Source organism: Quercus suber, unplaced genomic scaffold (assembly GCF_002906115.3).
Source record: "Quercus suber isolate HL8 unplaced genomic scaffold, Cork oak 2.0 scaffold_796, whole genome shotgun sequence".
Lineage (NCBI taxonomy): Eukaryota > Viridiplantae > Streptophyta > Magnoliopsida > Fagales > Fagaceae > Quercus > Quercus suber.
Window position 1 is genome coordinate 138,404 of NW_027070231.1, and position 17,178 is coordinate 155,581.

General features: G+C 36.0%; 1 long non-coding RNA gene across 2 annotated transcripts; it reads right to left on the reverse strand.

The window, feature by feature from the left end:
• Nucleotides 1-7,519: 7,519 nt before the first annotated feature.
• On the reverse strand, nucleotides 7,520-8,879 carry LOC136064899 (uncharacterized). 2 transcript variants are annotated; one of them, XR_010626550.1, is made up of 4 exons: nucleotides 8,792-8,879; nucleotides 8,631-8,707; nucleotides 8,301-8,375; nucleotides 7,520-7,871 (listed from the first exon to the last, which is right to left on the reverse strand). It is a non-coding gene; the product is annotated as an uncharacterized LOC136064899 (long non-coding RNA). The 2 variants fall into 2 exon arrangements; XR_010626549.1 differs by having other exon boundaries at nucleotides 8,631-8,879.
• Between the last annotated feature and the right edge of the window lie 8,299 nt (nucleotides 8,880-17,178).

A 17,178-nucleotide genomic window follows, 5' to 3' on the forward strand; every position in this document is an offset into this window, starting at 1 on the left:
AGCTTCAGTCGGCCCTGATTCATGCGGAGGACTTGCTTCACCTCCATATCAGCTTTCTAATGCTCTTAATTTTGGTTTGCTCTTCACCTTGCGCTATTGCGTATATATATAGCTCAATGGTAACCCATTTATTATTCGAGCTTACGTACTATATATACGTAAACTTGTCAATATGTCATGCTTTGTAGTTTCTATAGGGATAAAGAATTAAAGATTCCTCCGCATACCTCGCTGCTGATCAGCTTTGGCAGCATTCTTCGATTTTAATTAAAATCTAGTACTTAGATTTCACATGGCAAGTCTCACTTGGTTCGAAATACAACTAGATTTTAAAATAATTCCTAGTTATTTATATAACTAGAAAAGAAGATTCACATTGCAAGCATCATTTGGTTCAGAATACGACTAGATTTTATATAAAAACTTCGTGCAAGCCAAAAAATGGTTACCTATGGGAGGTGCATGTGGTACACATGTATTTTTATATAAAAACTCTGTTAGGCCGCCATATGTACAGACCTAAGCCTAAGGCCTCTAATTAGAAAAGTGGAATTATAATTGGTATTTCTTTTTTTGATAAATACCTTAGAGCTATCGCATGATAATTGTTCTTTTATCATTAAATACCAATTAGTATTTAATTTAGGTGGAAATTGAAAAATAATAATATCTTATGTGTTAATCCCTTTTTTTGTTTGGTGGAAAAGTTAAGTCCATTGACTAATTCTATTATTAAGAATGACACCATTGATAAGTGTCAGGGATGTTTTTGTGATGAGGGCCGAAAATGCGAGAATGACTCAAATCTCCCATTGGGTTCTTTAAAAGTGTTTATTGTGGAGAATCAAGTCCAAAATTCCAAATGTATAATGAACAAAAAATTAATGGTGCTTTGACAAAAGAGAATCAAAATGCTAATAACAAAAGTGCAGAAAAAGCATAAAAAAACATGACAGGTCTGAAATTTTGACCCATAGTCAACGAGAAAAGGAAATTGAGAAAGGTTGTGAGGTAGAGAGGGAAGGTTCCCCTATACCCATATTTCCACCTTTATGCTTTAGAATTGCGAGAATGTTAGCTGGCAGAATGGGCTTAACGAAAGTGCAGAAAAAACATAAAAACATAATAGGTCTAGAACTTCGGCTCATAGTTAGCGAGAAGAGGAAATTGAGAGAGGTTGTGAGGAAGAGAAGGAAGGTTCCCCTGTACCCATATTTCCACCCCTAAAGTTTAGAATTTTGAGAATGTTTCCTGGCTCAATGGACTTTTGCTCTCAAATTTCAACTCTATAGGGAAAACATGGTTGGTTGGTTTTTTAGCTGAAGAGAGACTCTTGTTTTGAGATTCAGGTGTTGCTCTTAGAGTAAAAATAACTGAAGACTGAAAATGCTATAATAAAATAATTTTTAAATGTGTGAATAGTGCTGTAAATGTGTGAATAGTGTTGTAAGACTCAATTTTTTTTTAAATTGTTAAAATTCGTACTTATGAGTCTCATAAACAATGCACGAGACCCAAAAAAAAAACACAAACGCCACATATTTTTTCCTTTTCAGTGCAATCCAAACCCAATCGAAAGCAAGAAAAAAAAAGGTCTAAACAATGATTTTTTTTTTTAATTGAAAAATGGAAAATTCAAGGCCCGATGCATCAGCTATCTCTACATATAAAATACTGTACAAGGTACCAGAGTTAAAGAAGCTGGATGATTGTACATGTAAGAGCATTCACAGCAGTGGAGGCGTATTGCTATATTGCTAAAATTTAGCTCCACAAACACAAAAATCACGTTACAGCAGTGGAGGCAAAAGTAAAAATTTATTCGGCCGGTTAATAAAATAATAAAAAGTCTCTCTCATCTCTCATCTCTCTCAGTCACTCTCTCATCTCTCTCTCAAAACTCTCTCAAGCAAACTTCTCTTCCGCCGCCGATCGCCTCATCTCATCTCATCTTACGCTGCCGATTGCTTGCTCATCAAGCCGCCGATCTGAAGCTCATCAAAGCCACCGGTCTGAAACCTTGGAGCTCACCGACCCATTCCTTCTGCCGACCTAGCTCGCCGACGTTGTGCTTGTTTATGCTTGGTGATTTTTTATTTTGTTTGTGATTGGTGATTTTGTTTAGTTTGAGTTGAGGAAAAAAATTGGAGATTTGGGTTTTTTTTTTTTTTTTCCTTCTGCTGTGGACTGGTGGTGGTGGTGGTGGTGGTGGTTGTGGCTGTGTCTGGTGGTAGAAGTGGTTGTGGTTGGTGCTATGGGAGTTTTTGGGATAGTGAGATATATTATTTTATTGTAGTAGTTATATTATTTTATTCTGATGTTTATATTATTTTTCAATGTGTTGAAAGTTAAAATAGATCCACTGCTGTAGCATGTGTGTAGGTAAAATAGATAAAGTAACTTTTGGTGGAGCTAAATTGCTATATTTTTAGCTCCACTGATGCGAATGCTCTAATGATGATAAGATTGGCAAAATATACGAGCTTGATTTTTCCTTTTTGATAGGCTAAGAATGTATTGACCCTTTGTGATATATTAATTGATTAATTAGCCAAGTTTATTAATTAATCAAATTAACATGCAAAGTGCGTGGTAGTACAAACAAATTACCAATTAACTAAAATATGCAGCGGAAAATAAATTAACACGATAATTTGTTTACGAATGGGGAAAACCTACACGGCAAAAATCCCACCAAATGATTTTGAGGTCACCACTCCTGAGAATCCACTATTATCAAAACAAGCGGTTACAAGTAAAAGAATCTCAGTATCTTATACCAACCTACAGTTGAACCCTTACTTCAATACTCAATTAGACTTGTTCTGTAGTTATAATTTCTTCTTTTCAATGCACGGCTCCCAGTACGTGGCTAACTAATTATGCGGATCCTAGTACGCGACTTGATCACCAACTTAAGAAAGATGTTGGCTGCAAAGTTCTTCTGTTCATCACACGATAAAGATCGTGAAGTTGCTTGGTCACAAAACTCTATGGTGTACAAATACAACAACTTCTTCAAGAAAAAGAAGAACTAAGGCAAATTAGGTTTTCGGTCACATTTTTCTTCACACTTATGGAATTGTGCTCTTGTGCAATTGTGCATCGCCTTTTACGGCCCTCAAAATAATCTTTATATATGTTTAGGATTGTGAGAAAAGAAAGCCCAAACATACATTCATGAATTGGACGAAAATTAGAACTAAAAATTAGAACTTCATAAATCTCGACAGATACTTTAGCTATCGAGCCTCGGGTTGAAATAGCTCTTTTAAACCTTAATAGATACTAGCTGTTGAGCTAGACATCAAGTTTTAATGAACAACACTTCTTCACTTGATTCTTGGACAAATTTGCATGGCTTTAACACTTAAACTTGAAACAAGGTTTCTTGAAGTATTAAACACATCCTAGATCTATCCAATTACAAGTAAAGTACGTTTTGTCAAAGGATTAACTAATTATATAAAATAGTGACATTTGTTCATAACATTGAATCATATATGTCCTAACACTTTTTTCATTATTTGGTTATCCTCCTGAGTTCTCCTACCTCCCATTACGTAACTCTGCACCACAACCCATACTTGCTTTTTCCTAGATCCATATCACTTAACAAAGAAATCATACGAAAAATCATTTCATGCCATGCCAAGGATAAAATTAAAAGCATTTTTGTACTCTGTATTATCTTTATGCTGTATGATACATATACACACACCACAGCAATCCATGTGACTTTAAAACTTGCTTTTTCCTGGATCCATATCTCTTAACAATGAATTCATGCGAAAAATCATTTTAATAGACCCCACAGTTCATGCCAAGGATAAAATTAAAAAAAATTTGTGTACACTATATGATCTTTGTGTGTGTCTATATATATATATATAGCACAGCAATCCATGTGACTTCAAAANTGCCGAGCCTCAATCTTGTTCTCTTCCAAACTAGCATCTGCCTTTGAATCAATGTTTTCCACTATATCCGAGAATCTCACAGACCGGCACGGGCTTTTCTCAGTAGAGAATGAAAGAGAAGTTCGAGCTGGCTCGTTCCTCTCGACCAATATCTTCTTTTTTGGAGATGGGGTGATTTTGGAAGCCGCCGAGATGGTTGGAGACATGAAATTCTTGTGCACTTTGAAGCAACTGCAGGAGATCTGACTCTTCCAGGCTTAAGATTGTGATCTTTTGTATTTTCTTTGTCCCCTTGATCTCTCCCTATAGAGTTTCTTCGATGAAAATCTGCAATCCATCAACATGAAAAAGAACATAAATTAAAACCCACAACCCGATACTATTCTATTGTTGAGAAAATTCTGAGCAAAATAGAGAATTTGAATTTAGACTGAACAGAACAAAACCCATTTCATATATAAATTGAAATATATCCTATGCAAAGCTCTTCACTTCTAAGTCAAAGAAAAAGAAAGGGAAAAAAAATTGCATCATGATTCTCAATGTTGAGTGTAGAACCATGATTAAACATTTTCCAGGTTCCTAACAACTATTCTTCATCTAGCCAAATATTCAAGGAAAACACATGATTAATAATTTACATTAATTGGTTTGATTTTTTTTGTTTCCCTTATTCCTTGAAAACCCAAACAATAAAAAACAAATTATACTATTCTAACCAAAAAGAAAAACTCCAAAAGATGTGTCAAATTTTAATCACAACACAAAAATTTGTAAACATTTTCCTATCATTTCCTATAACTTTCACTCACTTTCTTGGCAGCCAAACAAACAATTAAGGGTGATAGGAAAATTAGTAACTTTCACTCACTAATAAAGAACATGAAAATTAAGGGTGTGAAAGAAAGCCAAACCTGAAGGGCTATTAGCCGGAGTATTGGGATTGAACCCTCTTGGGTTGGTAACAACTGAGGGTTTCGTAAATGGGTTCCACTGAAACTCCTTCTGATGGGGTTGCTGGTTTCTGAGTTTCTTGCACTTGAGTTTGGTCTACCAGACATTATCGTTGAGGCAGAAGCTTTGTTTGAAGGCAAAGCCATTGATTTCGATTTCTTAGAGAGTTTGAATGATGGGTTTGGAAGTGAATCTGGTGATTGATTTGTTCAGAAAAAGAAAGAGAGAGAGAGAGAGAGAATATGGAGCAAGAAAATGGCAAGGTTCTTGAAGATGTTGGAGGATTTGATTTTAGAGAGAGAGAAATGGAGCATAGAGGATTTGATAGTAACGGCTAGTTTTCAAAGTGAAAGAAAAGACAGGCAGGGTTGGGGAATTTAAAATGGTGAGGTGTTTTTGACCGTTGGGAAAAATATTATTGAATAGTTCAAAAAGGTTGGAGCCGTTAGATCATGGGACTTTGTTTTTGGAAGGGTAGCCGTTGACAATCTTTTAACTTTAATTTTGCAGATAAAAGGGTTAATGATAAAGATTTACTTGCTGTGTGGAGATTTTTTTTTTTTTTTTTTTTTTTGGGACAGAAATGAAAAAATAAAAAGGGAAATATTTTGGGTATTCAATTTTCATTATTGGCAGTTGAAATGACAAAATCTCATAATTTAAATTCCAGTAATGGTAAAAAGTAAAACCCATTCAAAAAGATGGATCTTTTTTTTAACACAAAATGAAATATAAGAAATAATTAATGTTTCAAGATATCTTTTTTTTTGAGAAACAAGATATCATTTTAAACTATCATTTTTGTTTTCGGTTATATTGGAAAGTATCTTAGATCATTAAATGTTAAGATTGTATTCTCTTGGATCTTAACTTATATTTCAGAATGAAATTGCTTATTAAAAAAAGAGAAATGTTAATGGTCACCTTATGGTGCCTGTTAAGGATAATTTATTGTGAGGTCTACCTAATAACAAATTATAAGATGATTGAAAATATTACTAAACTAACAAGTGAAACTCAAAAATCAACTTTATTGGCTCTACACCTTATAAAGTTGATCAAAAATCTGACATAAAACAAAATGAACTAACACTACCCATTAAAAAAAATCATATTGAAATTCAAAAATTGTTTTGTTTTAATAAAAGTTAGAAAGAAATTCAAAACTATGTTGTATAGTTTACTTGTATAGTTTTCTTCTTTTTATGGATGTTTGATGTTTCACAACAATAAAATTAAAGATGAAAAGAGTATAATTTATTTTTTCCCTTTCTATAATTTGATAGTTAGAAAATATATTTGAATCTTGAATATTTTTGTAAAAAACAATGTCAGTTGAACTATTAAGCTTTTGGCGACTAAAATGATTATTGACAAAAAAAAAAAAAAAAGTTCTATTTTTTTATTATTGTTTTGTTCATCCTTTTGAATTTTAACAAAACAGTGATAGAAAATAAAAACAGAAACAGAAAATATTATGAGGAATTATTAGGGACTCTATAGGTTCCTCGTTGTTGCACTTGCAAAATTACCAAGTCATGGTTTCACCTAAAAAAAAACACCAAGTCATGGGTTGGAGAGCTGATGAGAGACAGAGCAAGCATACAATGTAGGCAAAATAGCTCTAGACAGAGCAATCACACAAAATCTTGAATTTTCAAGTGTGACACATAATTTTCCTTTGGTATGTGTTGATTGTAAGCATTAGACTTTTGATCATTATTGATGGTAAAAACATGGGTACATGGGAGCATCAAAACATATTCTAGACAAAACAATAAATTTCCAATATATTCTATTAGTATTAAAGCTAGTAAGACCACCACGCACCCTTGGTGCGGTGGTTACTCTACAAATATGAATGCTTTATGGGGTGTGGGAAGTAAGGGCCGGAATTCAAGTTTTTATGATGGAGCTTCATACATATACATACTTAGATTAGTATTTAGATTAGGCTAAAGTAGAATTTCTATCTTGTATTATTAAAAAAAAAAAAAAAAAAAAGCCAATAAGATTTACTCCTAGAAAATATATCAATTTAAAATTTGGAGTATTTTGACGCTTCAAGCAATATTTTTATTTCAGACTAACATATATCCTTAAAAGCTTGTAGGCACCTTCTTCTCATATAAAAAAAAATGATAAGGTTCCCAATTCAACTCCAACACATAGCTACATTGAAATTAAATTTTCCTTGAGAAAAAAAAATTATGTATTTGTTTTATTAGTTAATAAAATCATATATTTTAATTTAATTGATGAACCTAATGTATTGGATTTAAGGCATTGTACCTTAATTTAATCCAAGAAAAAAAAAAATATTTTTGAAGATTTGAATTTTTTTTAAAAACAAGGTTAGATTTTTTTATTTTTTTATTTTTTATTTAAGTAACATCATTTGCCATGAGGATAGTAAAATAAGAGAGCAATTTCTCTTATTATCATTCATTAAAATCTTACTTAACACGAGCAATCACTTTATAAGTTAATTTATTACTTTTTTTTTTTTTATTATTTGCAGGTCTTATGTTAGTCATCTACTTATTTTATTTAACTTTTACCTTATATTTACAATATTTTAAGCAAAAACTAGATAAGTCAGATCTTTGATTTTTAACTCTTATATACAACTTTTTAAAACCTCATTTTTTTTCTTTACTTTTTTTCTCAAAATACAAGTATACTTTAGCTTATTTTCAGCAAAAAATTTTTAGTAAAAATCTAAATAACACTTTTAGGTTTCAATTTCAGCCAAAAAAAAAAAGAAAAAAAAAATTAATAACATGTTCCCAAACGTACACAATAAGTAAGGGGCCTAAGCAAAGACTGTCAGGCTCATAATTATCCAATTGTAAAGCCCGCGCTTGTCCTTTCCATGAAGTCTTTTGTGGGCCAATAAAAGCAAGAATTGACATTTACTATCGTATTGGGCTTTTATGTAGGAACAGTAGCTTGTTTCTCTGAGCCCAATTTTGAATCATCCACCTCAACATCATCCTGAAAATCTTTCAAGTGAAAATCAAGAAAATGTTTGTTTTTCTATTTAATGAAAAGACAGGAGAAGAATATTCATACACTTGGAACCTTAAAATTTAATAACCCCTCATTTTCCTTTGAATTCTCCTTCCACATCTAAAAAATAAAAATTAAATAAATAATCCCACAGCCCACGTAAAATTTTTTAATTCTTTTTTCTATCTCACTTCACTTCACTTCCCCAATTCTTCTTCTTTAATTGGACCAGCAAATATTGGATTGGAAGCATATATTTGCAATTTCTTTTTTTGAAGCCCATTTTAAAGACTTATAATAAATTTTGTGGTTTTCATATATATATATATATATATAATTAACTTTAATTGGACCAGAATATATTGTAGCACAAGTATTTATATTTTGAATTAACAACAAAAGAGAGGAACATACATGCAGAGTCTCATATGGAACCTGTAACAAGAGTATCACCAGAGTTGCTGAACCAAATTTCCCCTGGGAGCTCACCTTTGTAAGATTGAAAATATAATACGATATGTAAGATTGAAAATATCTAGATTAGAAATTCAATGAATAGCAAATACATTGACACAAGTTCACTCAACATGAAAATTTTCTTTATGAATTGACTTACTTTATGGAGTCTTAACATTAAGACCCAGATACACATAGTAAAAGACGATTGAAACAGGATAACAATAATGGTAAAGACATGTTATCACTTGAAAAGTAATGAAAATGTCTAGAAAAAAAGGTTCTCACCAAATCAGGCCTTGATTGAAAAAGAAATTTCAATTTTTTTTTTTATCCAATAGCCCCTTAAGGTGGAAGTTCAAATGCTACGAATGCAATATCAGATAACACAAGTTACACAACCTTCAAGAGCAAAGACTAAAATGGTGAAACAAGATAAGGTTATCAACCTAGCATTTATAGATTGTTAGTCTTATCTTCCCACAACTTCAGAAACCACCATGAGAAGCAAATGCAAGCAAAACATGTAAAATCACAAGAAACAGCCCCTATTTGGAATGCATTAACAAAGCTAAGTCAAGGGCATTCCTAATCTGAAACAATTAATTACTAAATAAACTTCTAAAAATATATTTATTTGGAATTTGTCAAAACTCAATTAAGGGTTAGAAATTACCTTTTTAATTAACTTGGCAAACAAATTTTATACACAATTCTTGCAGTGGTTGGTCCTAAGCAACCAGGGTTGGCTGAATGGTAGAGCCAGAGATGCGGTCACCTAAGGCCCCCAAATTTTAACTAATAGGGTTATTTATAATCAGTAAATAAAATAATATTTTTTTTACTAGATGAAAAACAAATAAAAAAGAGAGAAAAATGCAAAGTTCACAATATTTTTCACAACACTTTTACAACTATTGTTGAGTAGTAGGTTATTACAGCTTGTTATTAATGGCAAAAAAATAATTATAGTGATATTTTCAAATAGAAAACAAAAAGCAACTTAAAACCTAGGATTTGTTGTAAAAAATATTGTAAATGTTGTACTTCTAAAATAATAATAATAATAATAATAAGAGTTAATTTAGCAAACTTTTACTAGTTTTCATCTAAGTCTACTACTAACATCACTCTTTTACTACCACCATCAATTTGCCATATCAACAAGTATGAAAAATTTTGTCAAAATTTTTTTTTTTGTCTATAAAATTTCTAAAAAAAAGAAAAAATTCTACGTAGTTCATGTTAATTAGTAGTAATTTTGCATCTAAAACAAGATAATCAATTTTCTCCATATGCCCTTGTAAGTAGCTAGTCGGAATTGTTAATATCCTATGTTTGTGTAATTTTGAGCATTTTAGGTTTGGACATGCAAACCACAGTGATTATTTTGTTTTTACTAATAAGTTATTCCCCACCTGATAGGTGTTTTTTTTTTTTTTTTTTTTTTTTGAGAACAAACGACAGAATTTTATTCAATGAAAAAATAATTTTGTATACAAGAACAAGGTAGCATCAAGGAGAGCCAAAGAAAACTACACTAGCTACAAAGCTTTCCCAACACCTATCAAAAACAGCAGCTAAATGCAAGGTTACATCAAAGAAAGCCAAAAAAACAAGTCTATCTTACAAACCCAAGACAAGCTTCCACCCGATAGGTCTTGAACACATGTCCTTAACTTCCACCTTACTCTTATAAGGGGAAGAGGCATCATTTTTTTTTTTTTTTGGTAGAAAGGAAATATCATTAAAACTAACAAACAAGCACAGGCTCAGAACACAGCCTTCTTACAACCATACCATGGCAATCAGCCTCAAAACTAGAAAGGATGTCCACAGGAGGACAAGAAAAAACAGCAAAATCAACATCCATTGATGACCCTAACTTAGCCAAATGATCCGCACACCTATTTGCTTCTCTATACACATGCCTAAACCTCACTTGAGGGATCAGGGTGGCTAAATGCCTACAATCATCCATGAGAGAAGAAACAATAACGTTAAAATAGTTCTGAAGAGAAAAAGCATCAACTATGACTTTGGCATCCATTTCAATGACTACTGCTTGGACATGGGCTTGTAAGCACTGAAATAGCCCATCACGGAGAGCCCAAAGCTCAGCCAGGTAGCTGTTTGCTGACCCAATTTTCCTGGCATAACCAATCACCCACTTACCCTCTTCATCTCTAAGCACTCCTCCACCTCCAGCTAACCCGAGAGAGCCATTGGAAGACCCATCCGTATTGAGCTTCATCCATCCAGCGTTGGGCTTTTCCCATGTAATATTTTTCCAAATCAGCTTCTTGGTTGCCATGTGGCTGCATGCACAGTGATAATATTCCATAGCTCGAGCCAGAATTTCTTTGGCAAGATTTGGATTTCGAGTTCTATCCTTAAAAATGTAAAGATTTCTACTCTTCCAAATCAGCCATATAGCAAACAAAAATACCTGAAACCACGGAAGTTGACCATTTCTTAGCTTCGGATTTGCAGTGCTGTTAGAATACAGCCAGTCCTTAAGATTCTCAACGAAGAAGGAGGGGTTAGATGGTTGCACTCCGAGCTGGTGCCAGGTGGTTTTAGCCGAGGGGCAGTCACGTAAGGCATGGAGAATATTTTCTGGACCATTCTGACAAATGGGGCAAGTGTTGTCTGCTAGCATACCTCTTGCCGAGAGGCACTTCTTGACACCAATGCTCTGATGCATACACTGCCAAACAAAGAATTGGATTCTAGGAAGGGTTTTTAATTTCCAGATCCACTTCCCCTTAAAAGAAGCTTCCATACCAGGCTCTAAAGACAATAAATAAGCTGATTTCAGGTCAAAATCTCCCTTCGGTGAAGGTTCCCAAGCCAACTTATCTTCTGCTCTTGCTGCTAAGGGCATGGGAATGGCTTGGATGACCTTTTTGATACTACTAGGAAATTCCATCTGAATCTTCTCCCAGTCCCACCCACCTAAGTGACCAACATCCTTGACTTTTAACCTAGCCGAATCTTGGGTCAGGGGACCATGAATGGCCAGTCTAAGAGGACCAATTGATGACCAGTTATCATTCCAAAAGTCCAGGTGGCTGTCAGACCCAGGCACCCATCTGATGCCTTTCTTGAAGATGTCCTCACCTTTCTTTAAACTCTTCCACACTCTAGAACTCGGCAACTGATTTTCATTTCTAGAGCTCACTCGAAGATGATTGCAATACTTCATTCTAATCACTCTTGCCCATGGGGACTTTTCCTCAGTGTGGAATCGCCAGTTTAATTTTGCAAGTAATGCGGTGTTCCTTCCCTTAGCTGTTTGGAGACCCAGTCCCCCATCTTCTTTTGGTCTAGTAACCTTCTTCCAACCCACCCAATGCATCTTTTTACTACTATCTGAAGAGCCCCAGAGAAAGTTCCTATTAACTCTATCAATACCCTCTAGGACCTTACCAGGAAGCATACAACTCTGCATAACATAAGCCGGAATAGCCGAGGATGAAGCTTGAATAAGAACAGCCCTCCCTGCTGCCGAGAGGAGATTTGCCTTCCACCCGGCTAATTTCAGCTTCACTTTATCCACCACGAAGTTAAAATCCTGACTGGACCCTCCACGATGTTTAATTGGAAAACCAAGGTATTCCCTAAACAACTCGTAGCTTGGAACCCGAGGGTTGAGGCAAAAGCCTCCTCATTAACCTGCTCAATGTTCGGGGAGAAAAACACTCTCGACTTAGCAAAACTAATCGTCTGGCCAGAGTCCTTACAAAATTTATCAAGCACCTCTTTTATGACCCTACAGTTCCCCATAGATGCCTTGGCAAAGAGAACCAGGTCGTCGGCGAAAAATAGATGAGAAAAGGGGGGCCACTTCTAGAAGCTTTCACTGGTTCCACAGACCTTCTTCGCATTTGTCCTGAATCAATTGGCCTAAGTATTCCATGCACATGATAAAGATGTACGGGGATAAAGGATCACCCTGCCTTATTCCTCTAGATGGAGAAAAAGCATCTAAACTACCCCCGTTGAAGAGGATGGAGGTTGTAGTCGAGGTGATGCAACTCATGATAATCTCAATGAGATTCTCAGGAAGATTGAATCTAATCAACATGTTTCTAATAAAACTCCACTCAAGTTTATCGTAAGCCTTTTCTAAATCAATCTTGAGGGCCATATAGCCCACTTTTCCTCTCGTTTTGCCTATAGTATGAATGATTTCTTGAACTATAATCGCATTATCCACCCCCCTTCTCCTGGAACGAATGCTGCTTGACAAGGGGAGATAAGTTTATCCAGAAAGGGTCTGATTCTTCCAACCAAGATTTTGGAAATAATTTTGTAGACAGAATTGCAAAGACTTATGGGGCGGTAACTCCCAATAGTCTCAGGACCTTGCACCTTAGGAATAAGAACGATGTTAGTGCTGTTCAGATATTCAGGAATTTTCTTTTCCCTAAACACTTTCTTGACCTCTTCCTTGACCGAGTCCCCGACAATGATCCAAAAGCGCTGGTAAAACCCTGCATGAAGACCATCTGGACCTGGAGCCTTAAAAGCCTTTAAGGACCATAAGGCAGTAGAAATTTCCTCCTCTGTCACCATTTGACTAATCCCACCTTTCTCTTCCTCCGAAAGTTTGGCCTGCCATTGAGAGTGGTAGTTCAAATCCCATGTTGCCGAGTCCTGACTGGTAGTATACAATTTGTAGAACCCTTCTCTAAAGTAATTCATAACTTCCCTTTCTTCCAAAATCCAGTCCCCTGCCTCATTTTTAACTGACATAATCTGATTCCGCTTTCTCCTTGTCAGAGCTGAGATGTGATAGAAGGATGTGTTACGGTCCCCCAACATCATCCAATTAATTCTAGCTTTTAAAGCCCAGAGCTCTGTTTCTTGACCATTCACCATATCCAATTCCGAGAGGAGATGATTTTCCAACTGGATTAGAGAGGGAGAGGGACAGTTTGCCATTGCCCTTTGAACCCCATCCAAGCGAGCCATGATTCGCAAATATACATTATGTAATAATATCATTGCCTCTATTCCACATAACTAACCTCCAGAAAAAAAATTATTTCAAATCTGAAATTCAAAAAGATAAAANATTCATAAAGTATCTGTCTATTCTTTCCTGAATGAAACAGTTGGCATCTCTTTTATTTGTCCACGTGAACCTTGGCCCATTAAATCCTAAATCCACCATATTACATCTGTCAAGACACTCCTTAAAAGGAGGGACCTATTGATGCTTACTGGTCTGCCCCCAAGCTTATCCTCCCCGATGAGGAGTTCATTGAAGTCACCAGCAATCACCCAAGGTTTATTATGCAACTCTGCTACTTTTGATAGGTTATTCCATAAAATGCCTCTCTCTTCGCATCTCGGACTTGCATAAATAGCAGAAAATAACCAAGAAAGGTTAGAAGAGTGTACCTTAACTTCCACATGAATCTCTTGCTCCGTTTTAGCAAGCTGATCAACTGCCACCATATCTGAATTCCACAAGAGCCACAAACCACCAGTAAAGCCGATTGTCTCCGTGTGAATCGCACCATCGAAAGGAAGTCTGTCGGTAACCTCCCTGGCTCTTTCTCCCCCTAGACGGGTTTCCATAATTACCATAATAGCAGGGTTGTGATTTCTAACCAACTCCCTGACATGTTTCTGAAAATTGGGCTTCAGAACGCCCCTGCTGTTCCAAACGATTATATTCATGGGAAAACACTGATGGGTCAAGGGTGGAGCACTTATCCAGACGACGTATCAACACCGCCATCCTTTTCAAGTTCCATCCCATCTTCGCCAACAAGGACATTTTCCTTGCTAAAGCGGGTAAGCTGAACACAAGAGACAGCTTGATTACAGGACGAATCCCCATTGGGTAAGTGATTGTTGGCTGGACCTCCAACATCCTTCTCTCCACTACAGGAATCATCTCGCATAAGAGTATCAGCGACATCTACCTCCAATCTGCCTTCTACTAACTCGGCTTTCAAGTCTCCGTCCGCTGCCTGGTAACCAACCCTCATTTATGGCGGATATACACTGATTTCGATCATCACTAGCTTCAGCCTCTCCACTACTCTTACCCTCAAGTTGACAGCCTACTACAACCTTATCAGAAGCCGTGAATTGAAAGGGTGTATCAATTTTCCTCTTGATGCCGTCAATGCTTCTCCAGGACAAAGTTTGATCTTTATGAGAGGAAGGTCTGTTGTTAAAGTCAGCGGCTGACTTGGTATAAGTGTTAGACGCCCTAGTCCTGGCTATGCCTTTTTTGCCCCTCACTGATGGGCTTGACTGAATGGCAGGCTCATAATCGCTCGATGCAAAGCCCATACGGGTTGGTCCTCCTTGGAAAATCTTCTTGCTGGGTTCGGTGCCAGCTATACTTAAACTTGTGGGCTCCTTAACCCAGCCCATCCTGTTGGCCTTAACAGAAAGAGCTTGTCCATTAGTATGGAATTTCACTGCATTCCCCAGACTCGTGGGACCCTCCGTAACCGCAACATTCCTGGAAATACGTTGTCCAAACTTCTTGCGTGTCACAACCATCCAAGGCCCGTACAATGTGCTTTCCGTATCTGCTCCACTACCACCTGACGTGCCACTCCATCTGTAGAACTGTCCATAGCATGCAAGGTGTGTGACCTTGCTGAATCACCACGCTCAACATTATCTCCACTCACCGGCGAACCCGGTTTCCGGACAAGGTGTGGGCAAGCCTCCTTCTTATGCCCAATCCTGCCGCAGCCAAAGCACAGTTTATGGATACCTCATACACTACCTGTTGCTCAAACTTACCAATAAGAACAGTATTGATCAGCGGTTTGTTAATGTCTACTTGAATACATAATCTAGCATACTTTCCCCTCGCCTCTAGTGCTGTGTGAGCATCTATACGAAGGACCTTGCCCAATGCTTCTCCAATTTGCTTTAGAACCTCAGCTTCATAAAGTTCCATAGGGAGATGATGAAGCCGAACCCACACCGCGATCGAGGAGACGTTAGCCATACCTGGTTTAAAAAACGGTTCCCATGGCCTGATGGATAAAAAATGTCCCCAATGAACCAAGGGCCTTTTTCCAAAACTGAATTCAGGTCCTCTTTCAGAGCGAAGCGGACTGAGTAAAAATCGTTTCCTAGGTCGACGCAATCAAGTCTCCCTGAAGGTTTCCATAAAATGTTGAGCTTACTTTGGAGAAAATTAAACCCAACCGATCTCCCAAATAGCTTAACAATCAACGTTTGAGCCCAAGGACCTCTGATCCTTAACTTAGTTTCTCTTGAAAGTTTAACAGCTGCTAGTCCTTCTCGAAGGTCAGAAACCTCGTCGTCAGATTCAGCATCAGCATCCATCATCTCAGAAAAATCAAAAGCTTTTGCGAAAGCTCCTGGCATTTCACCCACTAGTTTCTCCTTAAAGGAGGCTCTAGCAGACCCCCATACATTCTGATGGCTCTGAGAATGGCCACCATCACTTGCTCCGTCATTAAAATCAGCGTGGTGAACGTCCTTCACCTTCTTTTTACTACGCAATATTTCGACTTCCTCTTCTCTGGAGAGAACCCGGGGCTTAGAGAGAACCATCGGACTTATTTGCAAGATTCACACTTTTATCACCTAACAGACTTTCATTTGAAGCTCAGCGTTGCATAAATTGATGTAGGAGAGATGTGGCTATTTGGCATCATTAAAGACTTAAAGTTAGAGCTTATTGGCAAAAAAAAAAAAAAAAAAAACAAACAAACAAAACACCACTATAAGCTAATTCTTAAAGCAAGTGATTTCCAAGCTATAAAAAGTAAAGTTCCAAGTTCCAAACCTTGAATAGAATTTGACATCTAAGATTGGGCATAAACAAATTGATTGGGCATAAACAATCCCACAAAGCCAAAGAAGAAAGCAAGTATTTGCAAATGATTGGCAGTTGGCACTAAAATTAAAAATTGCGTGAAACAAAAATAGAGCCAGAAAACTAGCATGTCAACCTCAAGAATAAAAGTTTAGAGCATTAGTATTGGTAGAGGCAAATAGGTAAAATGCTAAATTTAGCAACTAAATATAACAAAAGTGGAACAAAGGCTAATGCATCAGAGGAGCAAAAACCATATATTTTTACTATTGAGCTACAGTGCACAGCCAAAGATAGCTGTGCACTATAACTAAGATGGTAAAAAAAAATATATATTTTATTAAAAGATATATTATTTTATTGTGGTGGTTGTTGTTTATCGCAGTAGATATATTATTTTACTGTATTATTTATTTTATTTTATTATGTTGAATGCTAAAATAAAACTGCTATTGTTGGATGTTTTGTAAAGTAAGATGGAAAAATAGATAAAGTAGTTTTTTGTGGTGGCAAATTACTAAATTACTAAATTTTTGGCACCACCAATCCTAATGCTCTTATTTAAGCTCTGAAAAAACCTAGATTCAACACTAAACAATAAATAAATAAATAAATAACCCACAAAAATTAAACATGAAATATCCCAAATATGAATTCAGAGCCACCTGAATTCATAACTTGAAGAGTTGAAAATCCTCCATCACAACACAAAACCAACTAGTAATATTATTATAAGTTTCCAAAAAAATATTATTATTATTAAAAAAAACCAAAAAAGAAATTTTGGGACTTGGGAGCCTCACAGACACAGTGGTGCCCTCTCTAAAACTACCAAATGGGTATACTCTATTCTAATTTTTAAGACTACGAACCCAAACATACAAACAAACAAACAATTAGAATGTAGATCTTGGATTCGAAATCTCTCGTCAATATCTTAGGGTCATCCTTATAAGATTCTTCCCATTAATGACTTGGGAATGAGAGACCGCATACACTCAA